We start from the raw sequence: 18697 nt of genomic DNA on the forward strand, positions 1-18697 counted from the left end.
CAATACCTCTGTGTCATCCTTTCAGATCACCCCAGACAGAATGAACTGCTCCCTCCTTCATGTCCACAGCACTTGGATTTTAAATCCATTTTATCACTCACTTTGGACAATTTTTAAGGAAAGTTCTTTATCTTTCTCTTCTATTAGTTTGAGAGGTAGAGATGATTTCTTTTACTTTTTTTCAGCACCCATGAGAGTCTTAGGACATAGATGACGTTCAATAAATAATTGTTGAGTTAATTAATTAAATAGAAGTGGATCCAGCTGCTCACTCTGCTGTTCTCTTATGCCATCATCGTCTTCAAGTATGCAACCTGCCCACCCGGGTGAGAATGAAACAAGCATTCACAGGAAAGCAATTTTTCTCGGTGGTTATTAATATTATTGACAATTCTCTTAGCCTATATATTTCAGGGTAATGAAATGCTTCCCTTCTTTTAGAGGTCAAAATCCTACTCTGGGACAATCAGTACTGAATATCATGCGTGTAAAGGAGCTTTTCTGTATCACAGGATGAGACACATTATTTTTGTCTGCAGGGATAGAGTTCCATCCTCTGTTAGTGGCTTCCCAGGAGAAGGCCTAGAAAGGACATTGTCTAGTCTCGTTTACACTGAGGGCACCCTACAGAGAGAAGACACTCCTCTGGTCCAGCGGAGTGAGCTTATCGAAGAATGAAAACAAACTCGAGATGCTGAAGGAGACAGGCATGGCGGTAAACAAGATTGCTGGGAGAATGCCCATCCTGCAAGAGGGGCCAGCAAGCTGGCTGACTCAAGGGAGGACGTTCATGGAAAGAATGCATGGCTTCGTGTTTCCCAGCCTCAGCTCTGGCACCAACAAAAGGACCGTGCAACGTAGGCTGTCCTGAAGAGGCCGTTACACACACACTGTGGTCGCAGGTCATTGAATGCTCAAAACTGTGCAGGCATTCGGGAATCCACAAACAAGGGAACAACTTGATGGGAACCAGAGAAAAGCTCTTTCCGGATCTGGAAAAATCTTGTTGGAAATTCTCTACAATACATTACTTGTTTATTTCTTCGTCTACGAAGCAGAATAAAAATGGAGTAACGGCTTTTTAACAAACGAGGTCATTCCCCAGAGACTGGTGGCCAATAGTTCCATTTCCTGCAAAGACCGTAATCTGAGGAACTGGCGCTGGAGGTGTTCGGCTAGATGGAGATGTCCTTGTCACGACCCATATTTCACAACACTGGAAGCTGTTACTGAAGGACCACGTAGAACCTAAGAAGAAAGAGGGATTTTTCCTGAGTCTCTAATTTTTAAGTAAAACTTGCTAGAGGCCTTAGGACAGGAAATGAATTCAAATTCTCTCTTTCATACACTTCAGAGTCGAATGTTAGGGTGTAATTACTCTATAAATGTAGTGCATAGTACTATATTCGTAACACAGTTATTTTCTTTCTCAAACCCACCCAGTGAACTGGGACTAATTTTGCATACTTCCCTGACATGTCACTCAAGCTTGTTAGTCTCTGCTTTCCTTATTCACATCCTGGGATCTCTGCCATTCAGTTCAGGCATTTTGAAGAAACAGCCTACCTTTTTCAGAAAGGAAATTTTATTAACTGACTTCTGAGCTGGTCAAACATACCACTTTCAGGCAATTTGGAAAACTTCAAATCTGTATGATGGCGGGTGCACACAGAAGCCATGGGAGCACCTTCATCCTTCAAGCACCTTTCTTCAAACAGTGCACTTTGAGAGAGAGTGGCTTTGGTTATAAATACAAAATGGTTTTACAAAAAGTGCACGTCTATTTGAATGATTTGAATAGGAAAATAAAAACTTTACAATGTATGGTTACTTCAAAATTCTTATTTCAAAATCACAGCAAACTCAGATTCCTTTACACTCTAGGACCCCGGGAGAACATCTTAGAATGCTTGTCCAAGTGGCACTCATGGTGGCTAAACGTCAGATCCCCCTAAGGTTACTACGGGACAGAGGACCTTGCCATCCTTTGCCAAAGTGTATTTTTCTATTGTTTCCTAAAACATCGGCAGTAAATATGATAATTTATGAATGGTAATCTATGATATATTTAATGTGGGTTTTGGCCTCTAGTCTCACAAAAAGAGAGGTACATGTCAATCAAATTTTCCCACTTGAAAAAAAAATCAGAGCAATAGTTGCCTCTGGGATTGAGAGAGGCTGGGATTAACTTAGAAGAATCACGAAGGAACTTTCTAGGGTATAGTGGTAAGGATCTATGCCTTGATAAAGGTGAGGTAACATCGGTGTATTCATGTACCCAAACTCAGCACGTGTACACTTAAAACTTGTGCATTTTTATAAGTTTACATCAGAAGAAAATTCAGTTAAGAAATCTTGACCTCTAGTTAATGATTTGTATGTTGAAGTATTTATGGGGAAGTGTATTAAAATGTAAGTTGAATTAATGGGTGAAGATGTAGAGACAGCTGACAGAGCAAGTCTAATGTTAACGTAGAATCTGGTGGTATCTGCACAGGTGTTGACTAAACCTCTTCCGACTTTGCTGTATGTTTAAAAATTTTTGTAATAAAATGTTGGAAAAATTGTCCCACTTCATCACCTCGAGTTTGTGCTTCAATATGAGCTTCTTCTCAACATAAAAGCCTCTGTCCCTCATACCCGAAACAAAATGTATTTATTGCCTAAGACACAATACCAAGTGAGTTTACAGAGCGTAGGGATATGTTCGTCTCCAAGAATCTTACGGCTGAGTGGAGACAAGATTTAAATCTGTGCTTCTCTCTTTAAAAACAAACAGCAAAGTTTGGGTTTGCAATCTTCTGCTGGAGTCGAAAGTTTCCAGCAGCCTCTGTCCTGAATGCTGAAACACCCTCGAGGGGAAAAACATGCAAGGCTTACTTAACCACTTAGAGAAAAGTCCACTGGGTGGAATAACTAGCCCCAGGGTTTATCAAACAAATGTCATCCCTACTCCGCTTGACTCACTCCAGGATATTTGTCCAAGGCATCACCCTGAGTAATGCAATTGGCTGTATCACACACGTCAGTGGGTTTTCTACCCTGCATCGTTTTTGTGCACGAGCCTACCGAGAGACTCTTCCTGGCCAATCACCTATTAGCAACTACCCCGTGGCCCCCACCCCATACACCTTCCTTCCGCCCATCTTCTCTCATCAACGACCCTGTCACCGGGAAGATGGGTTCAACGAGTAATTCCAATACAGATCTTGTGCTGATGGCTTCCTTCTCTGACTTGTTAACTAATTCGTCAAATGGCTTCTTGTTAATTAAAGATGAAAGAGCTCCATCTAGCTGTTTGGGAAACAGTGAGTGTCTCCCCAGAGGACAGCAGGAAGGGAAAATGTTTGTTCCTCTGCTCCTCCTTTTTCAGATGATACCGGTGGAAAACAATCAACTTCAACCCCTTTCTTAAAAAAGCAAGAAATGCAGACATCTGCGATGTGCAAAAAGTAAATACTAACTCACGGTGTTTTAGAGAGAAACTTGATAAATGTCCCGAACTTCTTCAATGCAGCCCAAATTTCAACCGTATTTATTATCTTTCTCTCCTTCACATATATTTTTAAAAGAGTATTTGGTATACTCACCCAAATCTGTGAGGAAAAACAGACGCAAAGTTTGCAAATATTTGAGTTCCATTATACTAATTCCTGGTGACTATGTAAGAAGAGAATCAACACCGTTTTGCAAAAGGATGTCAAAAGAGCTTTGGCTGGTTGGGTGTTGTCACTTTCCCTATCTGGTTAGGCTGCTCTCTCCACTGTCAATCGGTGAGTGTCCCTGTCGGCTAGTGCCGGAAGGCCATGAATGAGCAGCTGGGTATGTTTGTCAAAGGATGCAACGACACACAGCACAGGGGGCGTGGAATAGGATGCCTTCCCATCGCAGAGACTGGCTTCACTGAAGCTCTGATATGAAATCGATGGTCAGGGACTGGGTGCAGAGCTGTGCTTTCTCAAAGATGTCTCCCACGGGTGCAGAGGGTGCACGAGGGCAGGAACACCAGCCGAAGTGTCCCGGCTACTGTGCGGCAGAAGGGGAGAGGAAAACAGGGTAAATTGACCTGGAACGTCCCAGTGAGTTTGGAAAAAAGTTGAGTTGAGTCATTTGACATGAGGCTGTTGGACTGAGTTGTAAGTATCTGGGCCATTCTGTGTCTGGAAACGGTGTGAAGCGGGGACACATGCACATTGGCACACAGTGTAAATGTTGTCCCTGAAAAAGGAAAGTAGCTGGAGGAGCTGAGTGGAAATGCCTGTTCAGAAAGGGCTATTTTAGAAGAGGATTTGCAGAAGAGATGCCCAGGAGTTCTAAGAACTCAACAGATCCCTCACGGCTGCCTCTAGACACTCATTTCCAAAGAGCTCTCCAGCCTGGCACCGAGTTGGCTGTTCCCGGGAGACAAAGGTCAGGGTCACATCAGGTCCTCTAGCCTACGGGTAACACGCAGCCACTCGGCTTCATTTCAATCAACTGTGCGTCCCCCACACGATCCCTGCGCTGCAGAGGCTGCGGGCAGCGGGGGAAGGAGCCCGTGGTCCCGGGGGAGTTACGTAACAGCAGTGCAAATCAAGGAGAGGTAACGAGGGGCACCAACGCTGAACGGAGCAGGAGTTCAGAACAGCAAAGCCAGTGCAGGGGGCAGTGGGACTATGCAAAATACAACTGATTTCTTTTAATCAAAAAATCAGATGGAATTTTACTCCGCTTAAAATAATGATCCCAACTAAATGCTCTGCCGTCTTCCTCTGAAGTGTCTGCCTTACAACCAAGTCAGATGCATCTTTCAGTGCCTACAACCCCTGCCGCAGCACAGGGAAGAGGTTAGGTGTGAGAGTCATCTTGAACTTGGTTCCCCTGTAGACACGTTACATCGCTGCGGTGGGATAGCCTAGCAGAGGTGTAATTATGAGGCCTGTGAAGAAGCTGGAGTATATGAACCGACCGACTGTCCAAGTTCACTGTCGGTGACTGAATGAAGATCACAACCCTGATGCATTGGTTCAAGCGTCTTCTGAACCTGGGAACTAGTGTGGACAGGCCCCCTCAGAGCTCTCCCATCTTAGGGGCGAGGGAGCGGAGGGATTCATGCACCAGCTCCTGACACGGCTCATTTGTTTAAGGATGACCCAGGGGTACTTCTGGCCTGTTCTGGGCGGAGCAAGCTCCAGCTCTGGCGGACAGAAAAAGCCCGAGGGAAAGAGATGCCTGGTAGCAGTTGGAAGTTCCACCATCACGTCCTGAACTAATAAGAGCCAAAGCAATCGAGCAGATGTAACTCCTGACTCCAATCTATACTCCATTTGACTTGGTTAGTTGTTATGGCTCACAACAAAACCCATCTCCTTTCTTTGTCCCTATGGACTGAGAAAAAGGATTTATTCCTCCAACCCACAGTCCAACTCCTTTCCCCTCATGCTTAGCTCTGACGTCCAGGATCTCGGAAATATCTGTCTCCCCTAAAGAGAGGGTGTTGACTAACCCACAGCATCCACTTAAGTGACCCAATTAGTTAAGGAAAGGATAATCATACAGGGAAAATCAAAATGACTTTGATTTCAGTGTTGTTATAAAATATTCTATTTCCAAATTCCCCAAATATGAGTTGGCCTCTGTGTGTACCATGAGCTACTACAAGAAAAATACACATCGATGCCCTTTCACAGAACTTTCCATGGAAACTAAATCAGATAAACCCTCAGGGATCTCAGCCCTGGGCTCTGTTGTTGTTGTTGGATATGGGAGAAGAGAGTGGAGAATGTCCTCTTAGCTGCCATCGGTGCAGGGGACCTGAGGGCTTTCAGATCTGTCAAGTCCTGCTGTAAGATATGTCAAGATCTACACACAATCATGTTCCCCAAGCCTTAGTAGAAAAGAAGAGGTGGCTACTGGGGAAGAGAAGCAGTATAAATTCTCCAGCAAAAGTGGAGAAGATGGTCCAGAATGATAAAAGAATGAGGGTTTTGTTTTGGTCTTAGAGGCAAACAGCAAGGAAGCATCTGAAGTGAAGACTTGAGATTCTAGGAGAATTACGGAGAGGGTGGGACATGCCTGTGAGCCGGAGGCAGGACTTGGAGACCAGGGACAGAGAAAGGGCAGGTGGGCAGGTGCCACTTCAGAGACAACGGCATACAGTGTTGACCACGGGCTGTGACCGCCTGACAGAGGGTTTCTGTGCTGGAGACACTGGACGGGAGACACAGACCCCACCCAAGGTGACCACCTTGAGGAAAAGGATGCCAGACTTCAGAGAAAAACAACCGGACCGCCCAGAGTCACAGGTCTCATTTAGCGAAGTTTAAACCTATTTCAGTTCTCCTTTCTCTCAAGCATGACAGGAAACTTTTGATTTCAGAGCTTAAGTTGCACTTGCAGCAAGCTCTGACTCCCACATCCACATTCTTTCAAAATAGCTCCAAGTCCCACATGGGGAGAACTAAGTGCTCAGAAACGATAACGAGCAGGTCCAGGCTCTTCAGTTCCCTACATGCTCAGATGTCTCAGCCTCTGTACAATTTTACTACCTATTTGACACAAAAAATAATGTTTTTCTATGTATATCATTCCTATAAAAGTAAAACAGAGCAGTTTCCCAAACAATTACAATTTGTACTGCATGTACAAATTGGAGTATTAAAGCATCATATTTTTGTTCCTTCCAGCATCCATAAAATCTCAGAAGCATATCCTAACCACCAAAGTGTTCTCGTCCATCATAACAATTCATTCTGTTATTAACAGGCTGATGCTCTCTGTAAATGTGCAGTAAAATGCAGAAAGCCAGCCCCCGCCACAGCACAGTCTTCTGAGTCGCCTCAATCAGAGAATCAAGAACGACAAACTGTCCTTTCTTTATATATCTGCCATGGGGAAGTGGGCTCCAGGGGGATAATCAAAAACTCCGCTCATTTCCCATCGAGGACAAAGTTTCCCAATTAGAACTTGGTGTTTGTTTGAACACTAAAGGCAGCACTTGTGTGTGTGTGTGTGTGATTCGACGGTTGATAAGAGTCACAGAAGAATGCACCTCATGTCTGCAGAATATTTTATAAAGATAAGTCTGCCATTTTCATGAGCACGCCACCTGTTCATTTGAAAAGCCCCGTGATCATCCCAAAGTGGATACTTTCTTATTTGCCATGACAGCTTAAGACTAGACGAGTGATTTTGGCCTGAAATAACTCCTATCGAGAGAGGGCACAGAGGTCCCAGGTGAAGAATGAAAGTGTGTGTGAAGTCCAGCCCATTTCAAAGGCCTAGTACGATGGTTGATTTTACATGTCAACTTCACTAGGCTGTGGTACCCAGATATTTGGCCAAAGACATCTGGATGTCGCTGTGAAAGTATTTTTTACATGAGATTAATACATAAATCAACAGACTTTGAGTAAAGCAGATTATCTTCCATAATGGGAGTGGTCCTCATCCAGTCAGTTGAAAGCCTTAAAAATACACTGTACTCCCCCAAAAAAGAGAAAATTCTGCCAGCAGATGGCCTTCAGATTTGAACTGCAACACCAGCTCTTCGCTGGGTCTCCAGCCTGCCAGCCACCCTGCAGCTTTGGGGCTCGCCAGCCCCCATAATCAGGTGAGCCAATTCCTTAAAATAAACTTTCCTTTCTATCTCTCTCTACTTACATTTAAATATAAAAATCTATGACTTCTCACTATCGCCAGGGCCAAAAGAGTGTCTTTCACAAATGACAACTATGATTCTCAGCCTTGAGAGTGGACGAAATGTTGAAGGTTCCCACCAGGAGGGGGTTTGAGGTTGATGCAACTCTGGCTCGTATCCTGTAAGAATGTGACCGGTTCATTCTGTATGCCAGCTTATTTTAGGCGTTTCTCCATCACAGTATTCTCGTGTACTGTGTATTTTAGCACCTCAGCCACATCTGATGAAGGCAGCCCATCCACTGAGTCAAGGCAGGGCCCAGCTCATTGTGGTGGCTTAAAAAGATTAGGAGGGCCAGGGAAACAAGTCTAGGTGCTCAGAGAAGCATGGTCCCGAGGGTGGTCCTGCAGACAGTGGGTTCCCACAGCTGCCACCACAGAAGTCTACGTGGGGTTTTCTAAAAGGAAGGCAAATCACAGACCTTAGGAAGCATCGTAATTGCTAACGTTGACTGAATGCTGCCTATGGGTGGGGCGCCATCCCAAGGGATGTACAGATCACGCCTCGTTGAACCTTCCCGACAGCCTCTGAGGCACATATTATTAGGATCACCATTTTCACATGAGTAAAGAGAGGCACAGAGCAGTGAAGTAACTTCGCCAGGTCACAAGCGATTAAATGATGAAAGTAGCAATCCAGAGACCCACTGTCAACCACCAGACCAAGAGGAGGTGATTTTGGAGACCCAAGTGGGTAACTGAAAACAGGATCGCATTTCAGAGAGAGGGGTTCAGCGCCAGTGAACGCACAGGCAGAGTCTGTGCTAAAGGAAGATGGGACCCCAGTCCTAGGAGTGGGTACAGGGTACAGAGTAACAGGAGAAGGCTCTGTACCAGAGAGCCAGCCATCAGAACTGGGGACCAGAGGAGGCTGGACCTCAGGCTAGATTTAGGTCCCTGGTCCCCTACTATTAGCTATGAGATTCAGAGCAACTTTTAAAACTCCCCTAAGCTTCATCTGAACATTAAGGATAATTATAGCCACTTCACATGGCTACTGTGAGGATTAAGTGTGAAAATAGGATGGTTCCAGGGAAAGTGGGTGCTCAGGATTGTGCCAGGAACAAAATATAATCCTGGAGATGATGAATGTGGCATGTAGTCATGGCCAGACACACGGCGGACGTCTCTTGGCTGGGACTCGGAACCACACGGAGAGTTCTTAGGGCATCTGGGGTCCAGTTGGCCTGGGACTCAGAGTGGAGCTGGGACCAGGGTGAGGAGACTGAGGTATCCAGGTCGGGCATGTTCAGGGTCAGCACCGGAGTCTGAGCACCTTCTGAAATCTTGCTCCCTCCACATCACTCCCCTTGCCCCAGTCCAGGTCCTGGATGGAGTGAGGCTATGTCTACTGGGGAGGGGAGCGGGATGCCTCTAGAGAGGAACACTCTGCAGAGAAAACAAACCAGGGAGATGGGACCCTGGCCTGGTCCAAGGATTCTAACATGTTCGCTATGATTTTACTGATAGATATATTCAAAACTATCCACTCACACCTCAAAGTTGAATTTTTCGCTTACTCATTTGGCTGGTTATCTGTCCTACCCTAATAAATCAGCCAACTATCCAGATTTATGCTACAATGTTAATAGGCTGACTTGACATATGAGTTGATCTATTGATATAAGGAAGCGTGGTATCTTAAAGAGAACAGCCTTTGAGATTTGGACTTGGTATTATATCTTGGCCCATTGAGTAACTTGGTGATACAAATAAATCCTACACACTATGTACTCACATGAAAATATCTTGAAATCCACTGATGACTACAAAATAGACTGTCGAATAGTTTGCACAGTACATATTTGCAGCTACCATCAATTAAATATCACTAGGAAATGTTGTGCTTAAGCACAAGCACTCCATATACGTTCTAAATTTTCCCCACTCAACTTCCACAGCACTAAGAGACACTCTAAAATGCAAAGAAGTTTTTACTACCAGGAAAATTTTACCAAGCTTTAGTTAAAAAGGGGTTGAAATGTCTGAGTTGGGTTGTATAATGGAACAACTAATAGATCCTAAAATGAGAATAGCATTGCCAATCCTAGCCATAATGGTTTCTATTGTAATCATCCTGGACATGCTCCATAACACGTAATGACTCAACAGCTCCATGCTGCCAGCACCTGAAGGAGACTTTCTCTCTGCCAGAAAGACTGCATATTAAGTATTATGTCTGGTCTAGCCAAGGGGATGACATGCCTCTCCTCATTTTTGAGCAAATCAATTTCTTCACGTCTCTGACTGTGTCACACACAGTCCAGAGGAACGCGGTCTGAAGCCCTTTCCAAAGCATTGTGGCACCTTGTCCACCGTGCCCTCAGCTTCCTGCCTCTGGTGTCTGCCTCCTTCCATCCGTTACCCAACCCCATCCTGGTGGGACAGAATAGAGACCCCATTCGTCCTCCAGCACCCACTCCTCTCAACTCACTGAAGATTCCCACCCACCTAGTCTCACTTAGATTCAGTGGGTTCATGGGATACGTAGTTTGGATGAAACTCAAATCAAAATAAAATATCTCAACTGTATTCACTCCACAAAGGGGCTTAATGCCTGTAGGCTCCAAGTACTCTTAAATGTCTTCTTATTGAGGCAAGGAGTTTGCTTTTAAGTCATGAATAGCTATTGTACCTGTTGAATTTTAAAGTTTTAACATACACGGACCAAATGATCATTATTAATTACGTAAAATCTCTGATTACACACCAACTACATCTAGCATAGCAAGATCAAATCATAAAACAGTTTACTTAAGATCTCCACAAAAGTTGAATTCACAAAACGAAAACTATTTGATAATTGCAGACTTATTGGAGTGCCCATTGTCTAGTTTCCCAAGGTTCAGGCAAGAGTTGGGGAAAAGAGATGAGAAGCGGTGCAGCGGGCATATGGCCCCATGATTAGATCAATGGTCGTTGTGTCTTTCAAAGAACTGTTCATTTTCTTTGCACTTCTTCTAAAATTTCCCTTGAATTTAATAGTGTTGAGGAATATACAGTGTATCAGCAAATTTAGAAATTAGCAAATAAGTCTAGAGAATAGATGACAAGGAAATTTTTGGAGAAAACATGCCCATGGGTATTTGGTCCATCTATTTTGACCTGTATTTGACCAAATAAGTATCTACTAAGTATTTAATAGGTATCTACTGGTACCGGCTACTCCAGGTGTTTTGCAGAACTCTACAAAGCAGGCGTTATGTCTGTTGAACAGACAAATTAACTAAGGTCCGGGTAAGTAAGTAGTTTGCTCAGTTACAGTCAGTAAGAGGCAGGGCAGGGCCTGCCACGTTTTGCTTTTAAAATACCTGAACGTGTGGATAAGTAAAAACCAGTCTGCAGTTTCACAGGACTGCATTCCACAGGATTATTATCTTTATGGATATCGCCATTACGGCTTGCCTATAGTCCTCAGAGAAGAGTAAATTAATGATCGCAACCTAAATATTTAAGTGATCAAAATATTTGATTTGGTCGTGAGTTTTGACCACCTACAAAAAATGGAGCAGGCCAAAGTTTAATACTGTTTCAGCTACTATTCTGGTGTTTTCGTTTCTTCTAGCAGCAAGATGGGAACGAATAATAGATAGAGAGTGGGCCTCACATCATCCACAGAATGAGTTATTCAACTTTCAGTTTGACAAAATTACTATCCTAGCGCTCTACTACCACAGAAGCAGTGTCCTTAGGAAGTTCTTGAGGCATTCTCTAGTCTCTTCGTTATGAGTTGACTATTATCTCCATATTCAAAGTTCGGAGAGGTCATGCACAGTGTGGTTCTCAATACCTTCTCATTTTATTCAGCAAGCGATGTTAGAATCCAGTGGCACAGGAATGTGGGTCCTTCCAAATAAGATGAATATAGCCTTATCACTAGGAATTCTTTCAGTGACATATTCTAAATGTGTAGTAAAATTCAACAGTTCAAAACATGACGTCACCTTTTATCACGTTAATTTAAATTATCCTATTATATTAATGATTAATTAAGAAAGCATCCTAATTAGATGTGGTGGAGGAATTGAGAATTGAATTATTCTAGCTAATCTTTAAACACCTTTTCAGACACACAAAAAATAGTTTAATTTCTTTTTAGTTTTATTTCTCGTGAGCAAGTATGGTAAATTACAATACCCTCATTTTCCACCTCATAACTAACAAGGAATGCCACTTCATAGAATAAAAAGGAATAATGAAGGCAGAGTGAGAAGTCCCAGAACATTCTACTCAACAGCTAATATGCCAGCTACTATTAAGGAAAGAGTAAACGCATAATGGGAGCGCAGGACTCAAGAGTCCTTTTTCCTTTCAGAAGGAGTGGGTGGAAAGTTCCAATGAAGAAATTACCAGGGTTACATTATACTGTAACATTTTGTTCTTCTAAGCAGTCTGTTTTAAAAGCATATTCTTATTCTAGGGCTCATTGCTCCTGGAATTTCAGACTGATTTGCGGCTTCTCTTTATGCCCAAAATACAGGTAATATTTTGAATTTTTAAAATGCATTCCATTCCTACATTCTGAGAGGAGGCATTGTATTGGCATCTTTCACACGCTCAGTTAAAGATCCATAATAAAAAATCCCATTATCAATCGGGTTTGTCTGTATTCAACTTTATAAACAACTGATAGAAATCTTTGTTAGTAAAAATCTGGTGCTGAGTTTAGTCACTTATAATCTCTGATAAAAGAAGAAGTAGGTAGTCCCAGCCCTCAAATAAGGAAACAAAGCTCTAGAAATCCCAAGAAGGGGTGTACGCCATCTAATATAACACGTCCATCAACAGCGTCTAATTGGGAATTTCTCCGCGGCCTCATGAGAGTTCGTATTTCAGCCTCTTCTTAAGTGCCATAGATCAAAACGCCACTTGCCACTTATTTCCATTGTTAAGTTATTGTGTTTTTTCTCCACTTGATTATTTATATGTCAACCCAGTCCCCAAGTGGCCTCTGAGGACTTCTGGAATTGGAATGTTGCTCAGAGTGATGGGGCTTGAGAGGAAGTGGAGCTAACGCTACTTCTTACTGTAGACGCCTTCGCCATCACTCACTTTCCACTACTACCACCGGCTCAAGTTCTACCACAAGGCTGAAATCTGTCCTAAAGGTCAAGAGAACATGCTTTTGGTTTCAATTAGAGGTCTTTACTCTTTTAACATTTTGATAACTTCGTTTGGACAGGTCATTATCCATGGACTTATCACCTTAACAGAGAAAGGAAAGAATGAATATATTTAGAAATGCAGAATAAGTAAAATTCAGAGGGATCTTAAACACGGTAACACTTTTCCAGTCCGTGCAAAGACAAAGCTGTGAAAACCAGCTTTTGAATTACCGGATGGAGAGCTGATAGGCTCTTCCTCGATTTTAAAATGTTGAAGCTACATCATCATAAGAACTTGGGACATTTTGAAGATTAATTTGGCAGTCCTGGTGGAGCCTGCCTGGTGATCGTCACTCGTCCTCACCAGGTAGCTGACAATGGGAAGCCATCTGAGAAGCGAATTCGATGATGCTCACAGAGAATTTAGTTCTGTTCATCTCCATGTGCTGAGAGGGGCTTCCACCCACTTCAGTTGTTGGAATTAAAGGCACAGTAAGTATGAGCTGCCCACAGAAGGACCAGCACTGGCCTGGCAGAGGACATGCCAATCAGAAGAGGGCTAGGTTCACTAAAGGACTTGGAAAAGTTGTCCTGATACGGTTTCCGGTATGTCCAGAGCTATGTAATCTCTTGCCTTTGAAAACCACTTGTTTATTTCCATTTTTTTTCCTAACCCTTTTACTCTTGTCCCTTAAGAATGTTGAAACTGCCCTGATTTATTGCATTCATCCATCAACACACTCATTCAGCCACCGCTCTGTAGCCCACAGATGCCAAGTCACGAGGATGGGGCTCCAGTGATACTCCTAAGGTGGAGAACACTTGTTTACAAGGCATCGTTAAAAAATATCGCTGCATTCAGATGCCAAGTCCTCACGGAAGCATTTTCAGGAGCCTTAGAGTAGGTTGTCTATTAGTGAAAAGAGGTGTGCTTCACTCCCACAACAAATTGAGGGCATGTGCTTTAAAATCGCTCAAGAACATTTCCAACAAGAGCAACAACCAAATTGATGAACGAGGCAGCAAGTGGACCATAAGAAGGCATTGTGAAACCAATTCATTGGGAATCCACAAAGGACAATCCGAAAAGGAGAGTCTGGTCCAATCTTTTAAGTAAAAGGAAACAGGTACTTCCTTCCTCTCTACTCACAGTGGACATTATTTTACACACTTGCTGCTGATCTGCTTTCCAAAGGGTCCCAGGTTTACGTTATTGCGCTGTTCCTCTTTACCAGGACCCTTGCTGAAATCAATGGAAATGGAATTGATCTCAAATGGTTTATTCTCTTCAAAAGCTTGCATTCATCTGAAATGCTTTGAACCAGAAAACTATTGTAAGGACAGACTGACCCAATTTTATTCCTCATGTTCAGAAATGAGCCATTTGAAGAAACAGGGTTTTTTCTGGGTAGTAAAATATCAATACACTGAGGGAGGTAATGAAACAAAATGTGGCTAAAAATCTTTCACCATTAAGGCTATAATTTGGGGGGGTCATCTTTGCGAGGTATCTTGTAATGTTTATTTGATTTAAAAATGAAACATAGATATTTTCACGAAACTTGATAACGGGAATAAAACTGATTAAATATGTTACAATGCCAGCTTAAAAAAACTATATAGGACATAAGTCATGTGGAGGGAGACTACTTCCTGTGACAAAGGTGGTTTTAGTGAGTCTTCTTTGAACAGTGAAGACTGGAAACTCAGGACCGTGATGAGGCCATGACATTCCCCTAACATTGACAATAAAAGGTAGTGAATACCCAGAAAGCCGTGAAGAAGAATCAAAATGTATCAAAGTGTCATGGGAGCATTGCGTTTTAATGTATGCAACAAGGTCAGTCAGATGGTGAAGGAGATGACTCCTCAAGGACTAACAGCCAATGGGGTAAAACACTGTTATCTCTGGAAACGGGCTGGGATTGACATTCTCCACAAAACCGCAAGCTAAACATCATCCCTTGCTCTCTTAGCAAGTGGTTCCACCAAGAGACAACATTTTTCTCAGGCATATCCGAGAAACACATTCAGAAATTCTGACGGCCACTGTGGATGAAATAACCTCCCACTCTACCAGCAACACTCACTCTGTAGCTGGTCTGCCCTGAGCCTCTGATTTATGGTGGGCCATGAGAAGCAAGGAAAAGCAGGGAAAAGAGAACGATTAACCCACAATATGAGTCACCAAATGATGATGGTGCAAGAAACTTTAAAAATCCTTCCTGTGGTTGAAGTGATGGGGCAAGTCAAGAACACGCCATCCAAGTGTGTTCTTGCCCTCTTCTTCCTGAGTTCTTACTCACAACCTGACTCCTTTGGCACAGCCCTCTTCATTCTTAATGCAGATAATCAATTCCGATATCTGGAGCCCATGAGAGCCCCTCCCTCTATTTCATATTTTTGGTGCAAAATGAACACATCTCAGTAGAATCCGTGACAAATATGACCCCATAATAATGGCTCAGGGGACACATTTTTAAGGGATTAAACACAGCTTTATTTACAACATAAAGCATTCCATTTGTGTAAAGCGGAGAATTTTAAAGGGGAAGACACCCAATCTCATAACAACTTTCCTCCCCCTGGTCAGAACTTGTTGTCCTTTTTCCCCAGGTGTCTTCTTGAGGTTTTTTTCTCTCCCATAAATAACTTTCTGTAGGGTTTGGCACTGAGTAAGGGTACTTGTTCTCTCCTTTTAAAAAGGATTAAAATAAAACCTAATCCTCATTTTCATCACTGTATTCAAGTAATAGGATTGTTTCTTTTCTACTTTGATGTTTAGGAGAGCTGAGCTGAAGATGACAATCACATACGCATGAATAGTGCCTGAAGGAGTGTTGCATTTCTCGACTCCTGGTGGAGCAGTAACCAGTGCTGTGTGGTGCCCTCAAAGGGCACCATCATTTGGCCCATTCAAGGCCTGCACTTAGGAATGTCACTACTCTGGAGATTATGTGAATAACAAGTTGAATCTGTGTTGTTTTCCATCAGGACTACACTCCAACGGAGAATCTGCAAATTTTGGAAAGAGTACGCTATTTTCATTCACTCAGTGCCATAATCTCACAGAGGATTAAAGAGGATAAAAATAAACCTAGGTGGCCCCACCTAGGATCTCTTTTATGTTCACAACAAACTTATGAGTTAAATCTAGAAGGCTTGAGAAAAGTTAAAGGGCAGCTCCTATTCCCACCCAAAGATCATCCACTGTCTGCAGGATAAGCCTTGAAAACTCAAAGTTAACAGTCCTGAGTGTTGAAAGATCTCACTGGTTGGGATGAGCCCACATCTATGAAACAGTGGCTGGGGAGGGAGCAGCTGTAATGCATGATCATGCAGCTGACTGAGATGGGGGCCTGCTGCATGATCTTGGCAAATTTGATCCAACAAAATGAAATAATATTTTTTGGATTCCCAGATGAATGAATGACTGAGGGTTTGAATTAATTTAGTAAGATAATACATGTAAAAGTGCTGTGTGAGCTATTTTAATAACTAGCTTGTAAATTACACTTATTGTTATGATAGCTGTTTTGTAGAATATTTCAATGCACTTTTATTCTGGAAACTACCGAGGTTGCACTGGACTGGGATCTTCCCTAAGCCGGCCTGTGATGAGAACATCGACCATCTTCTACTCCAGCATCTATTCTTTTCTCCACGCCAATATTCTGGGGCCCCCTTTTATTATGTCCTCTGAATCTCATCTTCTTTTGTTGCCAAAAGAGCCATAAAAATGATCTCAGAATCGGCATGTCAGTCTCTTTCTCCCCTCAGACCCTCCGCCTTTGCTCTTCTCTCTGCCTGGAGTGCCCCCCACCCGATCTTTCCATGCCTGGCCACATCTTGTAAACTTCTCAGCCTAAACGCCACTTTCTTACTGAGACGGTCTCTGCCCAATCCTGCCTACAGTCGCCACCGCCACCGCACAGTCCTGCTCTCCTGTCGCCTGCCCCAATGCCTTCCTCCTCTTCCTCACACTCATTGGAACTTAAAATCATCTTATTGTGCTTCTGCTTCTCTCTGCTATATGTTAGCTCCACAAAGGGTGAGGTGGAGGGGCTTTATCTGGTTTGCAGCCCCAAATCCTAGAACGGTACTTGGCACACAGGAAGTGCCCAATGAGTATTTATTGGACGAATAAATATATCTTGAACTCCAAAGCTGGTGTTCTGTCCCCCACCTCCCCTACAATAAGATGTTTCTGCCTCTATTGCATGCCTCTCTCCGCTAATAAAAGGCTATCTGGATACAAGGCTTGTCTCATTTTGAGCCTCCACCAATCCTCTTGTCTTCCCATATATCATATGGTCACTTTCTCATTTCTTTCCCAGGAGTATGATGGAAAAGAAATAGGGAGATGTATGCTGTAACTGAAAAATGAAATGAATATGAAAAATAGCCCAATAGGGTTTACAGGCATTTTACTAGAAAAGCTTCACCCTTTTACTTTGCTTCCTAACCTACAAAACAGATGAACGTTTCACATCGAAAAAGTAAGGCAAAGAACTTGGGTTCCCTGGTGTAAGTTTTCAACCTGCTGTTCAGTGTCCTAGGGTAAGCTGCCCCAGGCGCTCAGCCCGGAGAGCGGGGACCTCTTGTTTTGGTCATGGGGCTCTTTGCTCCCTGGGAGGGCTGCCTCTGACAGTGAGTGAGCACAGACTCCGCAGCACCTGTTAGACCCCATGTGAGGGGGTCCCTTTCAAAGTGACGTCAGTAACACTTTAAACGATTTGACCAGAAGGGCTTCAGCTGGTCGTGGATGCCCTTATTAGGATGTGTGTCCTATAAATATAGATGTGCACAGAGCAAAAATATAAACCCTCTCATAACACACCCTCTGCTGTATTCTCTGCATGGGGATAAATGGCTCCCTCATTTTAGTAAAAGAGATTTTCCCCCAGGAAATGCAATTTTTTTGCAGTTTCAATTGAATTGCAAAGGAAAAGACTTCAAATGAAAAGTTTTTTTAAAAACCCACATTATTTCATAGGGAACAATGAGGTTTAAGACCAGTGCACAGTAGCATTCTATGTTTTTTTTACCCTGTTTTTCTGTTTGTTCTGTAGCGGTCTTTTTATTTTAACCAAGTCTTTTAAAAATCAACAATATTAAGCCTTCAATGAAATACAAAAGTAAAATTCAATGAAAAATAGACAGAGCACATTCATTTTCGTCTGTTTACCTGTCCTAAAAGCAAATGTGGATGGTTGAGGACATCTGGCAGGCGGCCCTGCGATTGCTTACCACAAATAAGTCCTGAACTCCTTGAATATTAACTATCCAAATCCAGAAACCAGCTTTCTGTTGCTTTGGCCCAGTTCCATGAGCGACTCATTTCCTCGGGATTCCATCAAGAAAAGTTCAACTCACCCCTTTATCTTTCTCATCGCTTTTTATTTTTAGATTACAAAAGTAGTATCTGTTCAATGTAGAAACCTTGGAAAACTCATAGAAACACAAAGATATTTATATAATCATTTAGTACTCATAATTTCATTCCACACCATTATAAATGCCACTGACATCTTGGTAGGTCTTTCTGGTTATTTTCCTGTGTTCACATGCGCATAACAATTTCCCCTGCCTAAATGGTGTCTTTCCGCACAAGCTGTGTGAGATCTAGTTTCACTTAGCAATGCCTCCTGAAGTTTTGCAAAGTTTGAGCTATCCTTCTCCGGCCTGATGTTTATTGATTGAGTGGTATTCCACTGTATGGATGATTACCATTTCTTTGAGCCAAACTCTTCATTTTGGAGTCTTTTGGTTGTTTCTCATTTCAACTATCTATCAATCATCTATCTATCTATCTACATACACATATGTATGTATGATATATGTTTTATACATTATATATAATGTAAATGTAAAATTTATGTGCAGTCTTTAGTAATTATTGTCACAGATCCTAT

The 18697-nt window shown here is 42.7% G+C and overlaps 1 long non-coding RNA gene across 1 annotated transcript; it reads left to right on the plus strand.

Moving 5' to 3' along the window:
• The first annotated feature begins 6787 nt into the window (after positions 1-6787).
• LOC138918572 (uncharacterized) lies at positions 6788-17040 on the plus strand. The gene is made up of 3 exons (XR_011428095.1): positions 6788-7591; positions 12098-12157; positions 12860-17040. It is a non-coding gene; the product is annotated as an uncharacterized lncRNA (long non-coding RNA).
• The last annotated feature ends 1657 nt before the right edge of the window (positions 17041-18697 follow it).

Source organism: Equus caballus, chromosome 17 (genome assembly GCF_041296265.1).
Source record: "Equus caballus isolate H_3958 breed thoroughbred chromosome 17, TB-T2T, whole genome shotgun sequence".
Lineage (NCBI taxonomy): Eukaryota > Metazoa > Chordata > Mammalia > Perissodactyla > Equidae > Equus > Equus caballus.